The 24,804-nt window shown below is 30.9% G+C and overlaps 1 protein-coding gene across 2 annotated transcripts in view; it reads right to left on the bottom strand.

Moving 5' to 3' along the window:
- Positions 1-24,804, bottom strand: part of mtgo (miles to go) — a 302,612-nt gene that overhangs the window by 127,196 nt on the left and 150,612 nt on the right. Inside the window, exon 1 of one of the 2 annotated variants that reach the window (XM_076397620.1) lies at positions 4,649-5,032. The exons of the other annotated variant lie outside the window; for it this stretch is intronic. The gene's annotated coding sequence lies outside the window, so the exon portion shown is untranslated. Of the gene's footprint in view, positions 1-4,648; positions 5,033-24,804 lie in introns of those variants that run through there. 2 annotated transcript variants of the gene reach the window in all.

The following is a 24,804-nucleotide window of genomic DNA, read 5'->3' as shown; positions in this document are numbered from 1 at the left end:
AATCTTGAACAAGCGTTGGATTGGAAATTAATAGCTTAGTTATTGATTTGAATACTAGCTCAGAATGTGACAGTGAGCGAATACACTAAATCATAAGATTCAATGCTGACAATACCAAGACAGGACGATGAGGGTGGAAACAACTAGAAGTGAATATATAATTAATATAGGATTTCTTGCATTAATCTAGTCTTCATCTCAGTGTTCTGACACAATTACACACACTTGGCAATGAAACCGCGACGTTGAAACAGTTCGAAATAACATTTTTATTCAATGATTGTAGATATGGTAGTCATTTTCCTTCTTGTTGGATCTTTTTCATTGCATATAAACTTGTTGAAACAGTTGATACATCAACTGCTAAGCTGATTTTGCTGCTAAGTGGGCTTTCGTCCAATACGTCCCGGAATTCTGGTTTTCGAACTGTCAATTAATATATGGTGAAGCAGCATCACCATAGGTCTCTAAAAGTCCAACAACATGGCCAAAAACAGTAATGAATGTCGAACAGGCAATTGTGTGTGTTCCATGATTATTTTCTGTATGTAGACTAATAGGTCTATATATAAGTCAATAATATTAACAGGAAAACTGTTATTTTATATAAAGAAATATAAAAGAGAAATAATAAATGACAAAAACAGAAATGAGAAATGTTGTTTAAATTAATATATCGTTGATCAAAATACATACATCGATCCAAACAGTACACATATCATTGATTAGTGTTCAAAATTTACATGAATAAATTCTCTTTGAAATAAAAAACAGGAAAAAAAAAGGAATTGCTTTTTCGCCAACCTATTATTTATGGTTACAAGTCTCACTCAAACTGTTATTTTTTATGAAGAAATATAAAGATAAGATAAAGATATGGATACAAAGATAATGAAATGTAAAGGATAAATGACAATTACAGAAATGAAAAATGTTGTTTAAATTAATATATCTCTGATCAAAATACATAGATCGATCAAAAGAGCACACATATCATTGATTAGTGTTCGAAATTTATATGAATAAATTCTCTCTGAAAAAAAAAACAAGAAAAAAGAATATGTGTGGTTATTTGTGTTTATAAAAGACATCTGTCGTTCAAAATGATAATTCTATTCTATTCGATAAACACAAGTCTACTCTATCCTAGAGGTTAACGCAGAATCTGACAACAAACAATAAAAAAAACATTGAAATATTAATGCTTAATAATATATCATTGCTCTTCTATCAATTATCCAAGAAAATCATTAGCAAAGAACAAAACTAAAAGTATCATTTACTCGAACCATACCCGACTCTATTTCTCCATTTCGTATCTATTAAGAGAAATAATAATAATAAAGGAACAATATAACTTTCACAATTCACTCGACCCTAATTGCTTCCTAGATCATTTGAAATTCAAAATAGGCCGAACAATAGGAGGAGACACATTCGAACGATATCCTACTTTCACGCCGTAATATCGTCTTTTAAAAACGTTTTTATATTATTTCGGCAGATGTGTAGAGGTGAAATTAGACTGCGATTATGTTCGCTAAACTCGGCGGGGATAAGTTCTTCTATGATTATCAGTCTGTTGAGTATATTAAGGTTAAGTCGACAATAGCATTGGAATTCAAAGCCTTAAACTACCAAGAGAGCAAAAAATGTATCTAATTTTGTTTACAGTTAAAGATACATGATGCCTACAGTTTATATATAGTACTATTATTGTAATAGATCCATATTATATATAATTTAAAGTAACTGTACACCCTTTTCTTGAGAAAATACGATGTTTAAATCCGAAATATTTGAAATAGAATGCTGATATCTTCACTAATTATCGTAAGAGTGTATAATACCAAAAAGTAAATTATACATAAATTATTTCTCAACACACAAAGCATGAAGTAACTGTGCTTTTTATAATTTTTAACTCTAAATGTAGTTGTAAAGTGTTGTGCATTGTTACTTATGATTTTCTCCGCCCTTCAGGTGACAACATATAGATTGCACGTACAGAATTCTTCATCTTTTGAGGTTATATAAAAAGAAAGCCAACTTTTGGTTTAGTAAAAGGAGAAGATCTGCTTTGTCAGACCACGAGTCATCGACAAGGGTAAGTGGTAGTCAGAAGGCACCAAATCTGGTGAATATGGAGGAAGGGATGGGAATTCCAATACAGATTTTCACGATTTTTACAAGATGTGATTGAACACTTTTCATGAATGTACATGTTTAAATCATGTACATCAAGCATCAATTTTATTTGATGGTTCAGTTCTTTTGTATCTAATGGCAAAATGACTGTTTTTATGAAAGTTGGAAATACATACTGTTACATTTTTTACAAAAAATAGTTAAGTAAACAATAAAAAATAAATTCGGATTGCACACAAACCTTCGTTTTTGAATTATGGTCCAATGGAATGTAGTACGTGAGGAAGAGGGAAATTCATTGCATTATAAAAATGGCACATAGCAAATACTACAGAAAATTCCAGACAATTATATCAATGCAAATACATTATTTACAAAAGATTGTCGACAAAAAAATTGAAATTAATATTGAAAAATATCCTCAGATACAGGTTATAACAATTTCTTGCCAATATAATGATTAATTGTACTGTGAATAATTGTAAATATTAGGAATTAAATTTTTGAATTTGAACGCTTTGCATTTTTGTATTTGTTACTTTTCAGAATAATATATACTTATTTATATTTATTTGCACTAGATATTTTGAATGTTTTAATGAATATGCAATAAAGTTGACAGAAAAAGTAATAAAAGCTATTATAATAGTTTTTTGTTTAAAATTGACGTTAATTGACTGTTTAAATATTTTTTATATGCGATAAACAATTGTCACAGTACTAAGAAGACTGAAAATCGCTTTATCCACACTAATATTTAACAAAAATAAAACGAAACAATGTAAAGTTTATTTTGGTTTTGCATTCAAAGCCATGTCTTCATACTCATTGTCATCAAAATGAATCTGTTAAGTTTGTTTGATTCCGAAAGAATTTGGTTGTGAATCTTCAAACTAGTAAAATAATAAACTCAAATTAGCATAGATCAGGTAGATCATTAAAAATTAGAAAAACATCATTAAAATAACACACAGTTCAAAAAGGCAGTGCAAAACAGGCAAATTATCACACGAATAAATGACAAAACCCAGCATTGCAAGTATTAACAGTTTAAGGGCAATCCATAAATTACTTAATTTTTATTTAAACTATATATAAACTATAAAAATATGATAGGTGATAACTTTTTTATATTTAATATATTGCTACTCAATAATGAATATGTAGTAAATTAAAAATTGGTTTGCTAAAATTAACGTTATGAAATTTCAGAATATTTATAAATTAATAATATTATACAAGTTATATTGTATAATGGTAATAATTAATGACTCAGAGTTTATGGTTCGAGCAGATACAACTTTATTTTCAAATGAACATAACATACTTAACAAATTAATATTAACACAACATTGTACCACGTCAACAACATCAGCTGCTTTCAACGACTGTTCAAATACTAAGCATTGTAAATCGCTTCACTCAAATTAATTATATTAAACAAGAACATCAAAAAGCATGTTTTAGTGTTGTTCGAGTAAAATTTTTCAAGCTATAATTATTGATAACAGAAAGATTAAGACAAGTTTTTTAGGCATACGTTCGATGACGTTGAATGAATTCTTATTGCATCATTAAAGTTAACAATTAAAGAAAGACTGTACAATCTGTTTATGTAAAATATAGTTGTGAATTCCTTCAAATTCATTACACTACCTATAAATTGTGGTTAATGATCCCCAAACGTTCCCTGTCTTCTTTGAAATCACAGTAAAATATTTAACTTGTGGTAATTCCTTTTTTTTGATATTAGAAACTTGTTTAACGAGTCGTTTCTGAAAATTCATTAACAAAATAAACTAAACCGACAATGAAAGAAGAAAAAATGTAGATGGTAACTAGATATGTCTTTACACTCTCAGCAACTTCACTAATGATATCACTTAAAGTTTTACTACCTAAAATCTAACAGTGTCTGTTATACGGTAAATGCATTTCAATGAATATCCAGTAAATATAACTTGTAATCTTGTCTAATATAACAGTAAATTAAATAACACTTGTATTCGAAATAATAAGAAACTATAACAGCACTGCAAGCAATTGATTTTAAATCGTTTTATTCAAAATACTATTTTAAAAAATTTCTTTCAACTATATTATTCGATGATTATTAAAATTATTAAAGTAATTTATATAGTAAGATGTCCAAAATAGAAACTCAATTAGATAGCGGATAATAATAATTAGAAAGGTTATCAGTTAAAATAAACCTAACTGTTTAAACTTTAAATGTGAACCGCAATTTTAATTGAACCGTTCGATCCGATAAACAACTGTCAGAATACCAAGAAGACAGAGCGGATCGCTGTACGCGGAGTCAAGTTGACGTTGAACGAAAATACCGCAAAATAGTTGTTTACATTCGAACCGGCCGCATCAAAATCGCTCACGACTTATGCGGAACCGAAAAAAACCCAGGAGAAACGTGTTTAGGCGCCATTAAAATTAAGATGGAACATGAATATAATGATAAAAAAAATATGAGGCAGCAACTGACCACGTCTCTGACGGCCACGTAGAGCAGACACTTTTACAAACACACTTCACCAACGAACACAAAAAATCATCAACGAACAACCTGTATCCTGTCTTCCGGGTGGCACTCACTTACGAAGACCCGAAACCGTGGGGTTGGAATTCTTTCGTCTCTCTTCCGCTGCCTCGGGCAAACGAGGGAACGCTGTCGCGCTAACCTAGACGGTTGTCGGGGTTGGAGGTTCGGTTTGTTGGTTTTGATTTGAACCGACGCGTATTCGGAAGAGATAGGGATAGAGAGAGAGAGATAACAGAGAGCTTCAGGACGTCGCGCGGACCGTACTACGCCGAGCTAGCATATTGGGGTATCTGACGCGACTGACGACCGAGAGGTTTCACTAGACTAGAGGGGGGGAACTATCACTCGGAGGTGGGACGGACGGCATGGATAGACAGATAACGTGTGCGCGGAACGTTCCGAATTTGAATGCGATTTTTTTGTTTTAGGAGTCGATAAATATTCGTTTTTTCGTCTCCAAAAATTCTACATTAATGTTTATAGATATTTTTTTATATTTAGTAAAGATGCATAAAAACTTTCTCTATATATAATTAAATAACATATAGTCCATTAATAACACTATGTGACAATTTCTATTTTCTTTAACATTAAATAATTTTTTTTTGTCAAATTGTATCTGCTGAACACAAAAACTTAAAAAGATTTTTTGTAACATGCACCATTTTAAAGTTATTATAGATTAAAGTACTGCCGGCTTGATGGCGCAGTGGTAAAGGCGATGGGACAGTCCTCCTGCTGGGGCGTAGTCGGTAAATTTATGTTTGTGATTGTTTAAAATTTGTGAATGTTCTAGACAAGAGTGTAAAATCCGACAAGGAAAATGATCCAAGTCACGCTAGTAACCAGACCAGATGTCTTCTGGGATGATTTCTAAAGTTGGTCACTCGCCAGTCGGTAGGCTTTTAATGCTGAGGACCGTGGTTCAGAGCCCACCTAAAATTTATGTCAAAATTATTTATTTATATTATTAATTTTATAAAAAATTAGTAATATATATACAATAGATAATGAATCAAAATAGCTCAGGTTTATGTGGTCAAAAATGAGTCATATATTCTGAAAGAAAATGGTGAAATATTAACCTTTCTTCTTGTGAACAGTAGAATCCTCTTTCATTACAAACCAACAGTAATCTGCTAACACTTTCGCATTCCATCCTCTTTGATAACGCTCTTCTATCTGTTTTATATCCTGCCGAAAGCGTTCACCTTGTTCACTCACTATTCCAAGAATGGGGAAAGGGGGGGGTGGATGTAAATCGAAATAGGAATTCAAGAAATAAATATATTTTTACACATTTTGAACACCATCGCTACCATAACTTAAAAGTAAAAACCGGTTACATAAAAATAGACTATCAAAGTTACAATTTTATGAATGGCTGGTAAAAGATATTGGGCTTACATTTTTTTTAATAAATTTAAGCTTCCAACGAGTCTACGTTTTAAAAAAGAACTGTCGATACAGCAGTGTTCTAGATAAATATATCGATATCGACTTAATCCGATTTATATCATTATCGATAAAATGTATAAACTTTGCATTTTGAAAGCAAAATCTTGTCAGCCAAGGATAACCTCGATTTACACACTGTAACCAATGGCAATTGTAAGTCTTTTAACTTGACATTTTTTAACTAGTCGTTGCCGACTAACTTCTTTAATTCCTTCTCTTAACTTCTAACTTCTCTCCAGTATCTAAAAACTAGATGTTTATCTAGAAAGACCCATTGGTTCTTACTTAACCTCTAATAAAATAAAATAAAGGTTAGTAACACTGTTCAGTATTTTTACCTTTTAAGGCACACCACTACACAACTCCACAAGACCCGGTTTAATTATCTAGAGTCTGCGTCTTAGTTATACAAGAGTTGCACTTCGGTTTTAACTTAGGAGTAGTGCCTTTCCTCATTTGCTGTTGCGAATTTTTTAATTTCCTCTATGGCAGTCAGAATACGAAGGGTCTCAGTGTGAGTGAGTAATTGTTCGATATATCTGGGTATATTATGGATGCCCAATACTTCTCAGTACTTTATTCTGCAATAATTGTGTCATATTGATATTATTTCTTACAGAACATCTCTATAACTGAATTTCACAGGTCCATATAGGTATTAGTATCTGCTTGTATAGTAGCAACTTATTATGTACGGATAATTTAGATCTTATTTTCAAATAACCAATACATTTTTTGAAATTTAGAATTAATTAAATAGTGATTAATTAATAAATTAATATATTTTTCTCTAAACAATCTCGACGAATCATGCAGAATATCCCCGTCCGTCGTCCGTTAACGCTTCTTTTAGCCGTTTAAAATTAGTCGGCCGGCATCTGTCAAGAGAATCAGAATAAGCCCCGGTGGATATTATTCTGTAAACCGGCCATTTTTTTCCTTTTTTTTTTTTCGTTTGTTTCTCACAATGTTTAGACGAATATTCACGGTTGTACTGGCCGAAGGTGTTAAAGAGAAACTATTCGGACGGAAATCTCCGAAGTTTGAGTACTATTGTTTATCTTAAGCGAGTTCAAAGTTCTGGGCATTTTTTGGAGATTATTAGAATTCGGTCAATCTAATTAGGATATTGGTATATTGATTTTATTGGGTTATTAGACGGTAGTGATAATTTTAATATTATCTTGAACTATTTTTGAAGTGTTCTTAAAAAAAACAACGTTTCTTTATATATGTTTTCGTTATTTTTTTATTATAAGGCTATCCAAGGATTCAGCTTTTTGAATTTATGTTCCTTCACTTTGTTAACAAACAGTACAATTTTAGAGTTTTAATTTTTACATTAACATATTTCTATTTCAGCCTAGTTATATATAGTATCAATTTGTTCTTATTTTAATCATCATCATTAATGGATAGTTGACGCTCTGAAAAAGCACTTACTTCTCAAAAAATACGTTGGTGTTGGTACCACAGCATCTCTATAATCCCGATCCATGTCATTTTTGCCCTATAAGTCTGTATATATTTGTTCATTTTTCAATCAACAAATATGTCGCTATCACTAGCAGTTCGTAGTATCATATTAAACAACTTAACGTCTTTTTAAAAAATATATATTTACTTTTTTCTTTCATTATTTTTTGATAAAAATATATAAATAAGTTGTGGTGGGATTGGGTTTGGTATATATGGCGAGTGAGATATTTTTCCATTCGCTTTCATAGTACTACAGACTTTTTAAATTTACAATATCCTTTCTAAATTCCTTTTGACATTGATTTTGCCGAAGTGTCAGTACGATAATACGTAAAAATGTCTCATTTTTCTGACAGGAGTGAACTCCTGAACTTCTGAACTCTTCAAAAACTCTTCTCAAAAATTTTTCCAGAAGAAGAAATTGAGTTGTGAAACGCAGTAAACAATTAATTGTTAATGTTAAGTCATTTGTTCCCAGACAGTAAGAATTTATATGTATAGTCTATTCAAAGTTTCTTGTACATTACGTCAAAATAGTTTTATAATTATTTTGATTCGCCAGGTTTATTTCTCCACTAACCAGGTTTTCCTTTCGAGTATAGTCGCCATAACTCCACAACAGTCCATTATATTCATAAACAATTATTTGTTAGTTGATATCTCAACTTTTTTGAAACTTAGCTAAAATTATGTTGTTTAAACTCACAGTTTTTTAAATTTTCCAGTTTTTGTTATGACATTCTACTTCCATTAATCTCAAAACTACATAAGATACATTCCGCCAAAATAACAACGTTATAGATTTATATATAGCCTGCATTGCTTTCCTTGTTTTATCAAAAGAAAAAAAAAACACATCATCATTTGCCAATAGAGACTCACGGTTTTGACAAAGCAAATGTGGCGACATCAACGTCCAAAACAACGGTCCTAGTAGGCTGAAGATGTGTGAAGATGCAGAATTGCAGGAGTCATTGAATGAAGATCCAACACAAACTCAAAATCGACTGAGGGAAAAGTTGAATTCCCGCAGAGTTACAGTTTTAATTCGCCAGGTTTATTTCTCCACTAACCAGGTTGTACAAAATAATTTTGAATAGACTATATAGTTAATATATATCTACCTATTTTTTTACAAAACTAACTGTATTTTTTAATAAATAGTTAGTCTTGATATTGATCTCAAAATAAGAAACGTTAATTGGTGATGAATATACATATCGGTCAGTTCTGCATGTCTTATTTTTGGCTGAATCATTGAGGTGTGTCTCTTGATATATTTTATTAACAGCTTATGGTTTATGTAAACGAATTTTATTAGTGGGTAAGTTTGGTGAATTTTCGTAGTATTCCGTGACTAATATGTTAAATGATATTTGTTTTATGTTGTACATATGCGGGATTTTAAAACCACATGTGGATATTAGTATGATCTAACTGTTTATATATACTTTCTTTCTGAATTTCGATGAGGTAACTGAAAGTATGCCCTAGTTTGTTTATGGTCTTAAAAATATTTTAAATGCTCTAGTTATCTGTTAATATAATTAATATTTTTTATGACATCATTGTTTTCTGATTTATAATTTAATGGTCTAATGCTGTTTTATACTGTCGAAACTTAAGTATATAATATTTTATATATCGGTGGTAGTAAAACTTATCTAGATCATTTATGATGTAGAATTTTTTAATAATTGCGTTAATTTCTGTACTAACTTCTGTACGTTAATATAATTTATGTTGATGTTACCAGAAAATATCACCTCCTACTGCCCTATAAGTTTATTATCGATAAAGTCCAATATCATTTGATAGTTTCAGATCTTTGATACAGTATCCCATACAGGTTTTCAGGTTAAGTTAAATAAGTTAAGTAAATAAGTTCAGTTACTTAAATCTTATCTCGCAGATAGACATTTTGATATAAAACAAAATGATGAATACACTGAATCACATCTAAGATATTCAGAAGCTCCACAAGGCAAATGTACTAGGTTTGATATTGTACCAACCATAAAAATCACTACTGTGGCAACATATGCAGACGAAACGACAATCTTAGCATCACACGAGGATCCAGTAACAGTATTAAAGAATTTTCAAACACACCCCGATAAAATTTGTCGTTGAACACATGGCGAATCAAAGCAAACGAAACAAAATGTACCCATGTAACTTTGACCTAACATAGAAGGACTTTACTGAACATTAATAGTTGTCAGCTCCCTTACGCAGAACATGCTAAATATCCTCATGTAATAAAATCCATTGGCTTTTTCGATAACAAGATGTTGTTATACAAATAAATATGTGGTCATATCGAATCTAACTCTAGGGTATTGCTAGCCAGCCTAACGTAGTCATCATTCAACAGTATAATAAAGTGTGTTATATGTGTTGGTTTCCACGGTTTCCTTTTAGAACTCATAATGAGAGATATCAGGCTTAATGTAGTAAATGCCAAAGCTCATCATTACATAAAGCGTAATATTTTACGAAGTACTATGGTAATGAACGTCGCCGGTTGCTAGTTTTTGATGCAGCCATACAGCTTCATCCATTGATTTGAATCAGACGTTGTTTAAGCCAAAAATAATATGATTATTTTTGGTTTAATGCTTGCTAGATTCATGACATTTTTACATATTTCAGCAAAGAAAATTAGTTTGGTATTCCCAGGATTGTTCTGATTTCACCAGATTACGTCCAAATAGTTTTATAATTATTCTGATTAGCCAAGTTTATTTCTCCACTAACCAGGTTTTCCTATCGAGTATATTCGCCATAACTCCACAACAGTTCATTATATTCACAAATAGTTATTTGTTAGTTGATATCTCAACTTTTTTGAAACTTAGCTAAAATTATGTTGTTTACACTTACAGTTTTTCAACTTTCCAGTTTTTGTTAAGACATTCTACTACCATTAATCTCAAAACTACATAAGATACGTTCCGTTAAAATAACTTATAGATTTATATATAGCCTGCATTGCTTTCCTTGTTTCATCAAAAGAAAAAAAAAACACATCATCATTTGCTAGTAGAGACTTACGGTTTTGACAATGCAAATGTGATGACATCAACGTTCAAGACGAAGAAGGTCCTGGTAGGCCGAAGACGTATAAAGATGCAGAATTGCAGGAGTCATTGAATGAAGATCTAACACAAACTCAAAATCGACTGAGAGAAAAGTTGGCGCAGAGTTACAATTTGTGAACGATTACAAACGATGGGAAAGATCCCAAAGGTATGAAGAGGGGTGCTACATGAATTGTAATAGAAATTGTAATTAGAAAATCGATAAATCGTCAGTGAAATGCCGTCATTTGATGAGTGCGTCTGTATATTGAATAGTGAAGGGCGATGAAAAATTGATTTATTACAAAAAGCCCCAGCAAAAAAAAAACACGCACTCATTTTACTACATTGTTGGCGAATTTATTAGAAAATTGTAATAAAATACAATGAATACAAAACTGATTAACTTTATTTTTCAGCTATTTAATTGTGGCGAAACAAATACGAGGAATGAACAAAAATATAATTATATTTCCATACCCTTTCAGGAAACAATTTTTAATAATATTTGGTTCAGATTCAAAACACAAGTATTTAAAATCAAAAAAATATCATTAGAGGTCAAAATAAACGACAATATAACTGGTATAGATCAAGTTTCCACGAATTGTTTGCTGGAACCGAAATTATTCATCAGGAAACGATGAATATATGGCACAAAGGTCAGAGTGCGTTGCATCAGTCCGTTTTTGATAACGTTTATATGTGATATTATGATGTTGTATGTTTTTCTTATTAAACGAATATGTTTGTTGTGGTGATATTGTCGTTTTGTCCGATAAATACCATGAAATTATTTATTGGTTATTGATATCACGGTTTTAGATACAAATAAGGTTATAAAAATCGATGACGTATAGTGCAGTGATCAGAAAATAGTAAGATTTTAGACGACGGCAAAAAATAACACCAATAGAACTTAATTGGGATTTTATTTGGTTTTAAGGGGTCTTATTTTAGAGACCTAACATATCGGCTGAAATGTTCCGGGTGTAACAAAGAGATCGCGTTTTTTTTGTTCAAAATTGGCTTCATTCTATCCTCTTTATTTTATTCTATTCAATTTTTTATCAACGTAATAATCATTAAGAGCCACATAAGCATTCCAGCGCCTCTCTAACATTTCAATACGACCTTAGTAGAACGATTTATGTTTTGCCTCAAAATAGGTCTCAGTTTCAGCGATAACTTCTTCATTCGAGGGATTTTTTTTCGGGTGAGCATTTTTAGTAGGTCTGCGAACAACCAGTAGTCCCTGGGAGCCAAATCTGGGAAATGCTATGGATGTGGGAGCAATTCGAAGTTCAATTCATACAGTTTTGCCATTGGTTTGATTGAACTGTGTCTTGATGAAATAAAATTTAAATATGTTGTCGTTTTTTTGCAATTACGGCCTTCAAACGTTCCAATAACTCTGTATAATATTGATTGATTCATCCGTTGTAACATATTCACCGAAAAATTCCGGTTTGTTTCATTTAAACATGGCCAAACACTGTTTCTGAAAATCATCAATAAGGTCTTGTTTTTGGTCGACAGTGAGCAAACGCGGCATCCACTTTTGAAGTCAGCAAACAAAGATTTTGTTGTTGTTTCTGCTGGAGTGGAGTCCTTATAACACTTTTCAAACCATTGCTTCGCTTGAACGGTGTTTTTTCCCATCAAGAAGCAGTGTAAAATTTAAACACGACATTGTTTTTGATGTATTGTTTTAAAAATTACAAAATTAGTGTCACCCTCAGCACGATAACTCTTAAACTTATGAGTAGAATATCATGAAATTTTACAGCTTTCATTTGAATGTTAGTATTAACTAGTGTAACTTATTACAACATTGTTATAAACGAGCGTTACATTGGTATTGTGTAAGCCTTTAGAAAAAGTCTTAAGAAAATGTCGTGAAAATGAAAAAACCAAATTGCGACATCAACAAGAACTAAACTTTATTTGGCCACTGTGAATAGGTCTTGATTCATCCAACAGAGCCAGTCTGTACTCCGTATCTCATTGATAAAGATGTTTTTTCTTTATAAACAATTTTGGAGCGGACAATATTGTTCGAGATATATATATATTTAAAATTTATACATCGCTTATCGTTATCTGAACGAGAAGATATTTGTGAAAAGAAAATCACGATAAAAAACCATTAATGGAATATGTACTATGATAACCTCTGCGGTTTTTTTTATAAGTTTTGTAGACTAGTTTTTAAATATATACAGTGCTGCGAAAATACATAAAATCATGTTCTATATAAAATAGCTACATGTATTTCTATTCTCATTTTTTTTTCTCAAAAAAAAATTAAAAAAAAATTCTTTGTTTCTCACGAACAAAGAATTTTTTGTTTGTTTATCTATTATAAGACTTTTCTTAGTTAAATGTTAACAGTGAGTCCTTCCAATGAAACAGACAATGAACGTCATCAACAATATTAAACGTATTGCAAAATTCAGTTTATAAAATCGTAAAATCCCTTTTAAACTCGGAGCATCTTATTTTGCTAATTAGCATTACTCTAGTTAGAAGACAGAGTTAAGAGACAGAATGAAGTCTGATGCGTCCGAACATATTAATACATCAGTGTATAAAATTGTATTTTTGTGGGTACTGGTCGATACCGTTATCATATGTCAAAGTAAATATAATAAAACAACTCTAACCTACAAACTATTGTGGCTGTTCATTTAACTGTGGTTTAAGTACTTCAAGAAATATGCATTAGATGTACGCTAATGTCAAAATAAATTTTATTTTATAACGTTATTTTTGTTTCATTATATTATTAATACTAGTATTTCGTTGTGGAATCAAAATATCCGAAAATTTAGATTTGGTGCGACAACGTTGCAGTATAAATGTTGATGATGTGCATTGGATGTTTTATTGGAAGCACTAAAATTACGACAACAAATACCTTAGTTTCATTACATGCTTGAAAATTCGTTAAAACCAATAGAAGACAAGTTAGCGAATATACTAAAGTCGATAATACAGCAAAATGCTAAACTGCTTGCAGTTTACATTAAGACATCTTGATTATATTCAGAAGAAGAATGATGAAGGAAATGAAAGCAAGTGTACCGCAAGACAATGTTTTGGGTTCTTTACCTACTCTATACGTCACAACTAGAAAACGTTACGTTATGAAAATAGGGAAAACGCAACCAGAAACACAGACACAGGCTAAATATCTTGTGATGCATTTGGACGCAAAACTTCGTTAGAAGGAGAACATCAAAAAGAAACGAAAACACCTGAGTTGAAATCTATTAGTTATTTGGAAGAATATCTAAATTATTATTATATAATAAGTTGCTGCTGTACAAGCAGATACTATGACCTTCTTCCTTATTTAGACAGTTAGTTAGTTGCTGTAGAGGAAAATTCTAAGTTAATCGACAACGACAAGTAATAATATAATAATGATGACCCACCTAATAACATAGCACAAGACAACTATTTACTAAATCATGAGTTAAAGTATGAATTATTGCAAAATCTAGCTTATTTGTCAGATTTAGCTTCATCTGATATCTGGTTCTTTTCGCAATTCAGAAAAAAAATCGGGTTTTGTTTCGTTTTTTTTTAACGGAAATTGAATGAAGTTAGATATATATGAAAAATTCTGATTTATATAATATAAGCAGTGATGAATTTTTAAACATCTACTTTGTAATAACATTTGTATTGGAAATTAAACCACTTTGTACCATAAAAAGTGATAATTTACGATACTTTTATCGTCCAAATAACGAAATTGTATATGTACATATTGTTAGTATTTCACTCGAACTGGAAAAAAAATTATCATCTTGGGTGAAGGTCGACGAATCTATTTTACTTGAATTTATTTCATAATTTTTGAGTATATTTTCATATATCCGGCTCTGCATCGTTTACAGACAGATAAATACACAGCGGGTTACCTAATTAGACAACAATTCTGATAGCGGCTATCTCGTGTAGTTGATGGATCATGACTTTGAATGAAAACATTTTGTTTCTCATAATAAATTGCTTGTATAAATGTTGAAACATTGTTAATATTGTTTGGATAAACATTCGGAGAGCCGATATCATGTGTTGTCGAAGAATACAATTCATTCATAAAATAAAATCATCCGATGTTCATATATTTATATATCAATATGGCAAGACAACACTTACTATTACCCGCCTTTTTAACCGACTTCAAAAAAATTTTTCTCCATCAATTATGGGCCGATTTTCAATATTATTTTTTTATTCGAAAGAGAGCACTCCCCAGGTGGTCCCATTCGAACCAAGTCAGGATCTCATGATGGAAAACTTCAAATCTCAAAGACACTTATGAAGATTTCACATATATTTTTTATCTAAATTAATCAGATATTTGTGTATAAGTTATTGCTGAATTGATGTGATGGAAGACAGGAAGTCATTCAGTGTAAAAGCCGTTCAGTTTGTTTTTTAAGCACAAACTATATCATATATGATGCGGTAGAAATATCGCGTATCGTCGTAGAAATATCGCAGGCAATTACTTCTATGGTGTAGTCGTTAGAGCGTTCAACTTACACTCGGACGTCACGAGTTCGATTCCCGACGGCAGCAGTGATATTTTGCTGTTTTTCTGGTTTGGTTAGAGCATTTGTGAATGAAGCTTTCCTTATTTTCCAGCATTGTCTCTTTATTCCTATTTTTTCTCATAATAAAATAACTGCGTAATTTATTGAATAAATATCTAAGACTGAAAAGAGAAAATTAAATTATTTTCAAAAAAAAAAAAATTCAATCGACTTTAGAAAATAATAAAGGAACTCACAAAATGTAAAAAATAATAAAACTTACACAATAATCTAGCTTATTCGTCAGATTTAGCTTCATCTGATATCTGGTTCTTTTCGCAATTCAGAAAAAAATTGGGGTTTTGTTTCGTTTTTTTTTAAGGGAAATTGAATGAAGTTAGATATATATGAAAAATTCAGATTTATATAATATATGCAGTGATGAATTTTTAAACATCTACTTTGTAATAAAATTTGCACTGGAAATTAAACCGCTTTGTGCCATAAAAAGTGATAATTTACGATACTTTTATCGTTCAAATAACGAAATTGTATATGTACATATTGTTAGTATTTCACTCGAACTGGAAAAGAAGTTATCATCTTGGGTGAAGGTCGACGAATCTATTTTACTTGAATTTATTTCATAATTTTTGAGTATATTTTCATATATCCGGCTCTGCATCGTTTACAGACAGATAAATACACAGCGGGTTACCTAATTAGACAACAATTCTGATAGCGGCTATCTCGTGTAGTTGATGGAACATGACTTTGAATGAAAACATTTTGTTTCTCATAATAAATTGCTTGTATAAATGTTGAAACATTGTTAATATTGTTTGGATAAACATTGGGAGAGCCGATATCATGTGTTGTCGAAGAATACAATTCATTCATAAAATAAAATCATCCGATGTTCATATATTTATATATCAATATGCTAAGACAACACTTACTATTACCCGCCTTTTTAACCGACTTCAAAAAAATTTATATAAATAATCTGGACTGAACTCGCAACAGTAGGACAACTCACTGAACATTCACTGTTGTTCACTCCTTGACGACTATATATTCTTAAAATAGAAAGAAAAGCATTAATTAAAGTCAGGACTTCAACAAGTGTCAATCAAATCCCATCATGGTTAGATCACAAAAACCCAATACCAAATATCTGATTTCTTGTACATCAAATAATTCGAGAGGTTATACTTCACTAGGTTAAGGGTAACTGATACATATCTGATAGAATAATGTGATTTTATCACGATACTAGAGCCTGATATTCTATTAAGTTTCGAATATTTTGAACAATACAAATACTGTTACTGAAGTGAAGTAAAGTTGACGAAACTAAACAGTGTTCTAATTTAAGAATTCATAAGACAATTTATCATGTTAGACAAAAAAGCTGAGCAGATTAGACTCAAAATTAAGCAACTGTACTGGTTAGTTAGAAGATACTTTCAACTTGACCTATTTTCAAAGAGATTGGTCAGTCAATTATAAAGCCTGTTTCAACCAACTGGTAACCCAACGAACCCAAAACAAAGGTCTACTATTCTGGGCAAATTTACGTTATTTGCCTGGAATCCCAGTTCCAATTTTTTCGTTTATCTTTTCCTTTCGTTGGTAGCATAGAACCAACTTTGTAACAGCGAAATATAAGATAAATAATGCAAATAACAGGTCAATTGAAAAGTTCCCGGCCTACCATAGTAAAATTAATTTTTTGGCAAAATTAGTTTTTTTAATTCAACATAATTCCCTTCAAGGGTGATACACTGATTATACTGACTCCAACTTTTCGATACCATTTTTGTAGCACGATTTGTCCTTTGATTCAAAATAGGTCTCAGATTCGGCGATCACCTCTTCATTCGACGAAAATATCTTCCCAGGGAGTTTTCTTTTGAGATCTGAGAACAGGAAATAGTCGCTGATCCAGATCTGGAGAATACGGTGGACGGATAGATTTTTGCCATCCCTTTCACTGACTCGGTGCATTGCCTTGTATGCCGGTGATACGGTGCATTGTCTTGGTGAAGCAGCACTTTCTTTTTCTTCAAATGCGGCGGTTTTTCGGCGATTTCGTCCTTCAATCGGTAAAATAACACTATGTAATAGTCGCTTTTGATGGTCTTTCTTTTTTCAAGGTAGTCAATGAATATTATTCCATACGCATCTCAAAATAGAGACGCCATAACCTTGCCAGTCGACTGTTGTGTTTTCCCAAGCTTTGGAGCGGGTTCATCGTGTGCAGTCCACTCGGATGACCGTCGATTGGACTTCGGAGTAAAATTATGGAGCCATGTTTTATACATTGTCACATATCGAAGCAAAAACTAGGGTTTATTACGCTTGATCATCTTCAAACACTGCTTCGAATAATCAAATCGTCGTTGTTTTTGGTCAAAAGTGAGCTCGCGCGGCACCCACTTTGCACAGAGCTTTCTCATACCCAAATATTCGTAAATATATTCGTATCTGCATTTCATTGAATTTCAATTTACGGTCATTCGAAATCATTTTGTGGATTTTTTAAATGTTTTCCTCGGTAACATCCTCTTTTGGGCGTCCACCGTCTTCGGTGCTCATTTCACCACGTTTGACTATTTTCAATGATTTTTTGACCTATTAATATATACGTTGGTATGCGGAAATGATGGTTGGAAAACGTAACGTTAGGTAAGTGACGTTTTATAACTTTATTATTCATAGCTTTGTTATCTTAATAATTGCACTATTTTTAATAGTCATTCTATGGCATATCACAATTATCAATCAATATTTTTAGGTTCTTTATATAGTCATCTAGTTTATTATCAACAAACCAGATCGAACTGAATCAAAAATTGAATAATAAACATATTTTTATATAAAACAACACTGGCTTGTGCTTACTAATAGAATCATTTAATAAATGGTCAATAATATTGATAAGATTAGTTTAATTGTGTGGTAAACAACTGGGAAATCCACAGTTGGTTAATCAAGGTTTGAACTGAACGCACGCAAGACTGTTCGTTATGTGACCCTCTGAGAATGTGTTCTATACTTGGTCAGATTCCTCGCATTCCATTCTGTCACACTCTATTTAACATGTAATTGCTATCGATTTTATTTAAATGAGACGTTTGTTTTTAATGTTTCCGAATGCGTATCATAGGGGTCCAGACGAAAACGAACTGATAATATTTCGAAATAAACAAGTGCGCGTGTAGATCAGAAATAGAAATAATATATAGGGTTGGAGAAAAAATAGTTTCAAACAATATTAACACAAAATAGTGTCCCCGAAGTGATATCAGTATCCCTACTAACTAAATTGCCACCTTCTATCTTCGCCTAGTCTACACACTCTTCCCTTGATTATGTACTTCCATATACATTCTTATTAATTTACTTCTCAACCTATCCATCTTTGTTATGTACCTGACTCTTCTGAGGTATTTCATTTCTGCTGTTTGTATCTTACTTTTATCGCTCTTGGAGATATGGGGTTGCACTAAAATATCAAACCAACTAGTAATCCAACGCACCCAAAACAAAGTTCTACGATTAATTACCAATGTTTATCGCTACATAACCAACGAAGAGCTGTACGATGACCTCAATCGAATGGATATACGAATTGATCCAATAATGTTCATAATACACTTTAAAATAAAAGTTTATACTATAGTTATGTCTACTTTTTTCACTGCCTTTCATTTAGTATAAACGGATATAATTTCAATAAGCTAATTTCAATGGAGACTCACATTACTATAAAGTAAAATAATAAAGTGTTTTAAAGTACTGAACCAACGGTGCATATTCTATTATTGTCTATAACAAATAATACCAACTAAAAACACCAATGCCCCAGAGGCATTAATCTCAATTACTATTGTAGCGACCTTGAGGCATGTCGAATTTTACATGGTGGAATAACGGTCTACAAAATACCCAGAAATATAATCCCAGATGTTGAACACGAGTGGGGTGCCGGCAGCGCCAACTAGAACCCGATAACGAATAGCTGGCAACCCCGAGACGTTTATCTGGGATGTTATCGAAGGGTATTTCCAATCATTCAGTAACCGACCATCGTTTTTATATTACTTCAATAAATAACGGTCACATACTGTAAACACCACTGTTTCATTTCGTTTTACCTCCATTCACCGAGCTAATTTACCCTAAACTATCAACTCGGCAGATATTTATTTGTCTTTCCAATCATATATTCGCGAGAACAGAACATTCTACCTATCAAGACTTAAAAATGTTTGAAATAAAGAACTATTTGAAATTGTTTATCATTAAATTACTTTTTAATATAAATATAAAGTAGTTAAAGTAAAACCGGATAAGCTTGATACGGAAGTTAAAAACTAGGTTTGATTTCGATATGTTGATTCTGGAACTGTAATAGTGTCGCAATTAAGTAAAAATTTCGCTTAAAGAAACCGCCGAGAAATGTGCTTCAATATAAGGCTGAAAGCAAAGCGTTGTACTTTGGTAGGCGTATTCTATTTCCTTTAGTGCTGGCTGGTATTTGCTTAATCGATATATCAGGATACGTATTTAACATTGTATCCTAGATTAGTTAGAAATACCGATACATCAAGCCTAGCAAGTAGAAATATGAAGAAAACTACAAAAGTCATTATATTAGCAAGTTTTGCATCATTGAAAATTATTGTTGAAGTATTTTTAAACAATCATAATAATAACATAAAAACAATATTATGCTCTTTACTTTTTGTCCACTAGTTTTCGATATACCTTAACACCAATAACCTTTCCGTACTGTTTTTGTAATGAATAGCGCCCATGAATTTTTTGAGAATCAAAAATTAATAAAGTACTCTATAACGTTTGCGAGCTAATGATTCTAAATATAATATCCACAATTTGTGAGTTCTTCTGAGGTTATGGGTTATAAGTAGCGTTGGGAACTAGTGACTGAACATAGTAATTACTAATTTCAGTAAAATGTACGTTTCGACTGTTTTGTTCAATTCGGACGAAGATGTACGAATCCTTTCCTGTATAAATTGTGAAAGAGGAAAGGACGGAGATAATTGCTTGGAGCTGTTAATATTATATGTGCTTATATTTTCCAACGGTAGTATAAGAGAGACGCAGATGTACATATTCCTTCACGTATTAACATTAAAAAAGAAAGAGAAAAAATAATTACTGAATACTATTAGTAGTTACTAGAATTATTTATTAGAATTACTTTTATATTTGAATGTTCTGTGGATCTGTAAAAAGCAATGGATTTTTTTTATGAAATGGAATAATACCCCACAAATGTTTTATCGTATTTTAATATGTTAATTGCTATTTTCAAATAATATACTATAATAAATATAGACAATACAATGGAACTTAAAAAAAAACCTAAAAACTAAAGATGCACAATAACCAAAAATACTAAATAAAAATTAAACAACTACCTAATCATAGAAAAAAAAACTAATTCATGACATAATTAAAAATGATAGCACAATAATTACTAGAGCTTTTTTAGATTACTTTTTATTTTTCTATATTGAAATATTGTAAGTAGTGAAATATCATTCACAATTTTACTCTTTTTACCCTATTACATTAACAATCTTGAAAAATATTGTTCCAAAATGCTGCTATATTAATATACAATATATTGTTATTTACAAGCAAACTACAAAAAATATCATAAAACTATATATATTATATATAAATCTATGTAAGCATAAATTGAGTACAACCAAAAATAGTAACTAAAAGTACACGACTGAAACAGTCGACAGTAAATAGTAACAAAATCAGTCGGACCGAAAATAGCGACTGAAAACAGTTCGTAGTAAAAAGTAGTCAATTACTAAACAGTCGATAGTCGATTTCAGTCGATAGTTCCCAACACTAATTTAAGCTTAAGTTTCTACAATAATTTGCCAATGTTTACTAAATATTAATAATCTTCCATTATTACTTAAATTATTTCTCTTTTAAAAAATATGCTTATAAGAAAGGTTTTATGGTAAATATATATTTCTAAAATAAAAAAAATTAAACTAGACGTTTGTCTATCTTCATATCCAGGTTACACTTTTCTTTACATTAGACAAAAAGTACAACAGATCAGAACCTAATTTCTGAACTGAAAGCAAAGAGATAGGTTCACTTCATAAGGTTACTAAGCCACGACAACGTGGAAGTAATACAGCTACTGGACAACAGGCAGGAAATCAGAAGATTGTAATATCAGAAGTATTGAAATATCATTCACAATTTTAATCTTTTTACCCCATTACCCCAAAATGCTGCTATATTAATATACAATATATTGTTATTTACAAGTAAACTACAAAAAATATCATAAAACTATATATATTATATATAAAACTATGTAAGCATAAATTGAGTACAACCAAAAATAGTAACTAAAAGTACACGACTGAAACAGTCGACAGTAAATAGTAACAAAATCAGTCGGACCGAAAATAGCGACTGAAAACAGTTCGTAGTAAAAAGTAGTCAATTACTAAACAGTCGATAGTCGATTTCAGTCGATAGTTCCAACACTAGTTTAAGCTTAAGTTTCTACAATAATTTGCCAATGTTTACTAAATATTAATAATCTTCCATTATTTCTTAAATTATTACTCATTAAAAAAATATGCTTATAAGAAAGGTTTTATGGTCAATATATATTTCTAAAATAAAAAAATTTAAACTAGACGTTTGTCTATCTTCATATCCAGGTTACACTTCTCTTTATATTAGACAAAAAGTACAACAGATCAGAACCTAATTTCTGAACTGAAAGCAAAGAGATAGGTTCACTTCATAAGGTTACTAAACCACGGCAACGTGGAAGTAATACAGCTACTGGACAACAGGCAGGAAATCAGAAGATTGTAATATCAGAAGTATTGAAATATCATTCACAATTTTAATCTTTTTACCCCATTACCCCAAAATGCTGCTATATTAATATACAATATATTGTTATTTACAAGTAAACTACAAAAAATATCATAAAACTATATATATTATGTATAAAACTATGTAAGCATAAATTGAGTACAACCAAAAATAGTAACTAAAAGTACACGACTGAAACAGTCGACAGTAAATAGTAACAAAATCAGTCGGACCGAAAATAGCGACTGAAAACAGTTCGTAGTAAAAAGTAGTCAATTACTAAACAGTCGATAGTCGATTTCAGTCGATAGTTCCAACCCTAGTTTAAGCTTAAGTTTCTACAATAATTTGCCAATGTTTACTAAATATTAATAATCTTCCATTATTTCTTAAATTATTACTCATTAAAAAAATATGCTTATAAGAAAGGTTTTATGGTCAATATATATTTCTAAAATAAAAAAATTTAAACTAGACGTTTGTCTATCTTCATATCCAGGTTACACTTCTCTTTATATTAGACAAAAAGTACAACAGATCAGAACCTAATTTCTGAACTGAAAGCAAAGAGATAGGTTCACTTCATAAGGTTACTAAACCACGGCAACGTGGAAGTAATACAGCTACTGGACAACAGGCAGGAAATCAGAAGATTGTAATATCAGAAGTATTGAAATATCATTCACAATTTTAATCTTTTTACCCCATTACCCCAAAATGCTGCTATATTAATATACAATATATTGTTATTTACAAGTAAACTACAAAAAATATCATAAAACTATATATATTATATATAAAACTATGTAAGCATAAATTGAGTACAACCAAAAATAGTAACTAAAAGTACACGACTGAAACAGTCGACAGTAAATAGTAACAAAATCAGTCGGACCGAAAATAGCGACTGAAAACAGTTCGTAGTAAAAAGTAGTCAATTACTAAACAGTCGATAGTCGATTTCAGTCGATAGTTCCAACCCTAGTTTAAGCTTAAGTTTCTACAATAATTTGCCAATGTTTACTAAATATTAATAATCTTCCATTATTTCTTAAATTATTACTCATTAAAAAAATATGCTTATAAGAAAGGTTTTATGGTCAATATATATTTCTAAAATAAAAAAATTTAAACTAGACGTTAGTCTATCTTCATATCCAGGTTACACTTCTCTTTATATTAGACAAAAAGTACAACAGATCAGAACCTAATTTCTGAACTGAAAGCAAAGAGATAGGTTCACTTCATAAGGTTACTAAACCACGGCAACGTGGAAGTAATACAGCTACTGGACAACAGGCAGGAAATCAGAAGATTGTAATATCAGAAGTATTGAAATATCATTCACAATTTTAATCTTTTTACCCCATTACCCCAAAATGCTGCTATATTAATATACAATATATTGTTATTTACAAGTAAACTACAAAAAATATCATAAAACTATATATATTATATATAAAACTATGTAAGCATAAATTGAGTACAACCAAAAATAGTAACTAAAAGTACACGACTGAAACAGTCGACAGTAAATAGTAACAAAATCAGTCGGACCGAAAATAGCGACTGAAAACAGTTCGTAGTAAAAAGTAGTCAATTACTAAACAGTCGATAGTCGATTTCAGTCGATAGTTCCAACCCTAGTTTAAGCTTAAGTTTCTACAATAATTTGCCAATGTTTACTAAATATTAATAATCTTCCATTATTTCTTAAATTATTACTCATTAAAAAAATATGCTTATAAGAAAGGTTTTATGGTCAATATATATTTCTAAAATAAAAAAATTTAAACTAGACGTTTGTCTATCTTCATATCCAGGTTACACTTCTCTTTATATTAGACAAAAAGTACAACAGATCAGAACCTAATTTCTGAACTGAAAGCAAAGAGATAGGTTCACTTCATAAGGTTACTAAACCACGGCAACGTGGAAGTAATACAGCTACTGGACAACAGGCAGGAAATCAGAAGATTGTAATATCAGAAGTATTGAAATATCATTCACAATTTTAATCTTTTTACCCCATTACATTAACAATCTTGAAAAATATCGTTTCCAAAATGCTGCTATATTAATATACAATATATTGTTATTTACAAGTAAACTACAAAAAATATCATAAAACTATATATATTACATATAAAACTATGTAAGCATAAATTGAGTACAACCAAAAATAGTAACTAAAAGTACACGACTGAAACAGTCGTCAGTAAATAGTAACAAAATCAGTCGGACCGAAAATAGCGACTGAAAACAGTTCGTAGTAAAAAGTAGTCAATTACTAAACAGTCGATAGTCGATTTCAGTCGATAGTTCCCAACACTAATTTAAGCTTAAGTTTCTACAATAATTTGCCAATGTTTACTAAATATTAATAATCTTCCATTATTACTTAAATTATTTCTCTTTAAAAAAATATGCTTATAAGAAAGTTTTTATGGTAAATATATATTTCTAAAATAAAAAAAATTAAACTAGACGTTTGTCTATCTTCATATCCAGGTTACACTTCTCTTTTCATTAGACAAAAAGTACAACAGATCAGAACCTAATTTCTGAACTAAAAGCAAAGAGATAGGTTCACTTCATAAAGTTACTAAACCACGGC

The sequence above is a fragment of the Rhynchophorus ferrugineus genome, unplaced genomic scaffold (genome assembly GCF_030347505.1).
Source record: "Rhynchophorus ferrugineus isolate W39M unplaced genomic scaffold, kcgeb_rfMv2 rfM3, whole genome shotgun sequence".
NCBI lineage: Eukaryota > Metazoa > Arthropoda > Insecta > Coleoptera > Curculionidae > Rhynchophorus > Rhynchophorus ferrugineus.
This window is presented reverse-complemented; position numbering and strand designations above follow the sequence as displayed.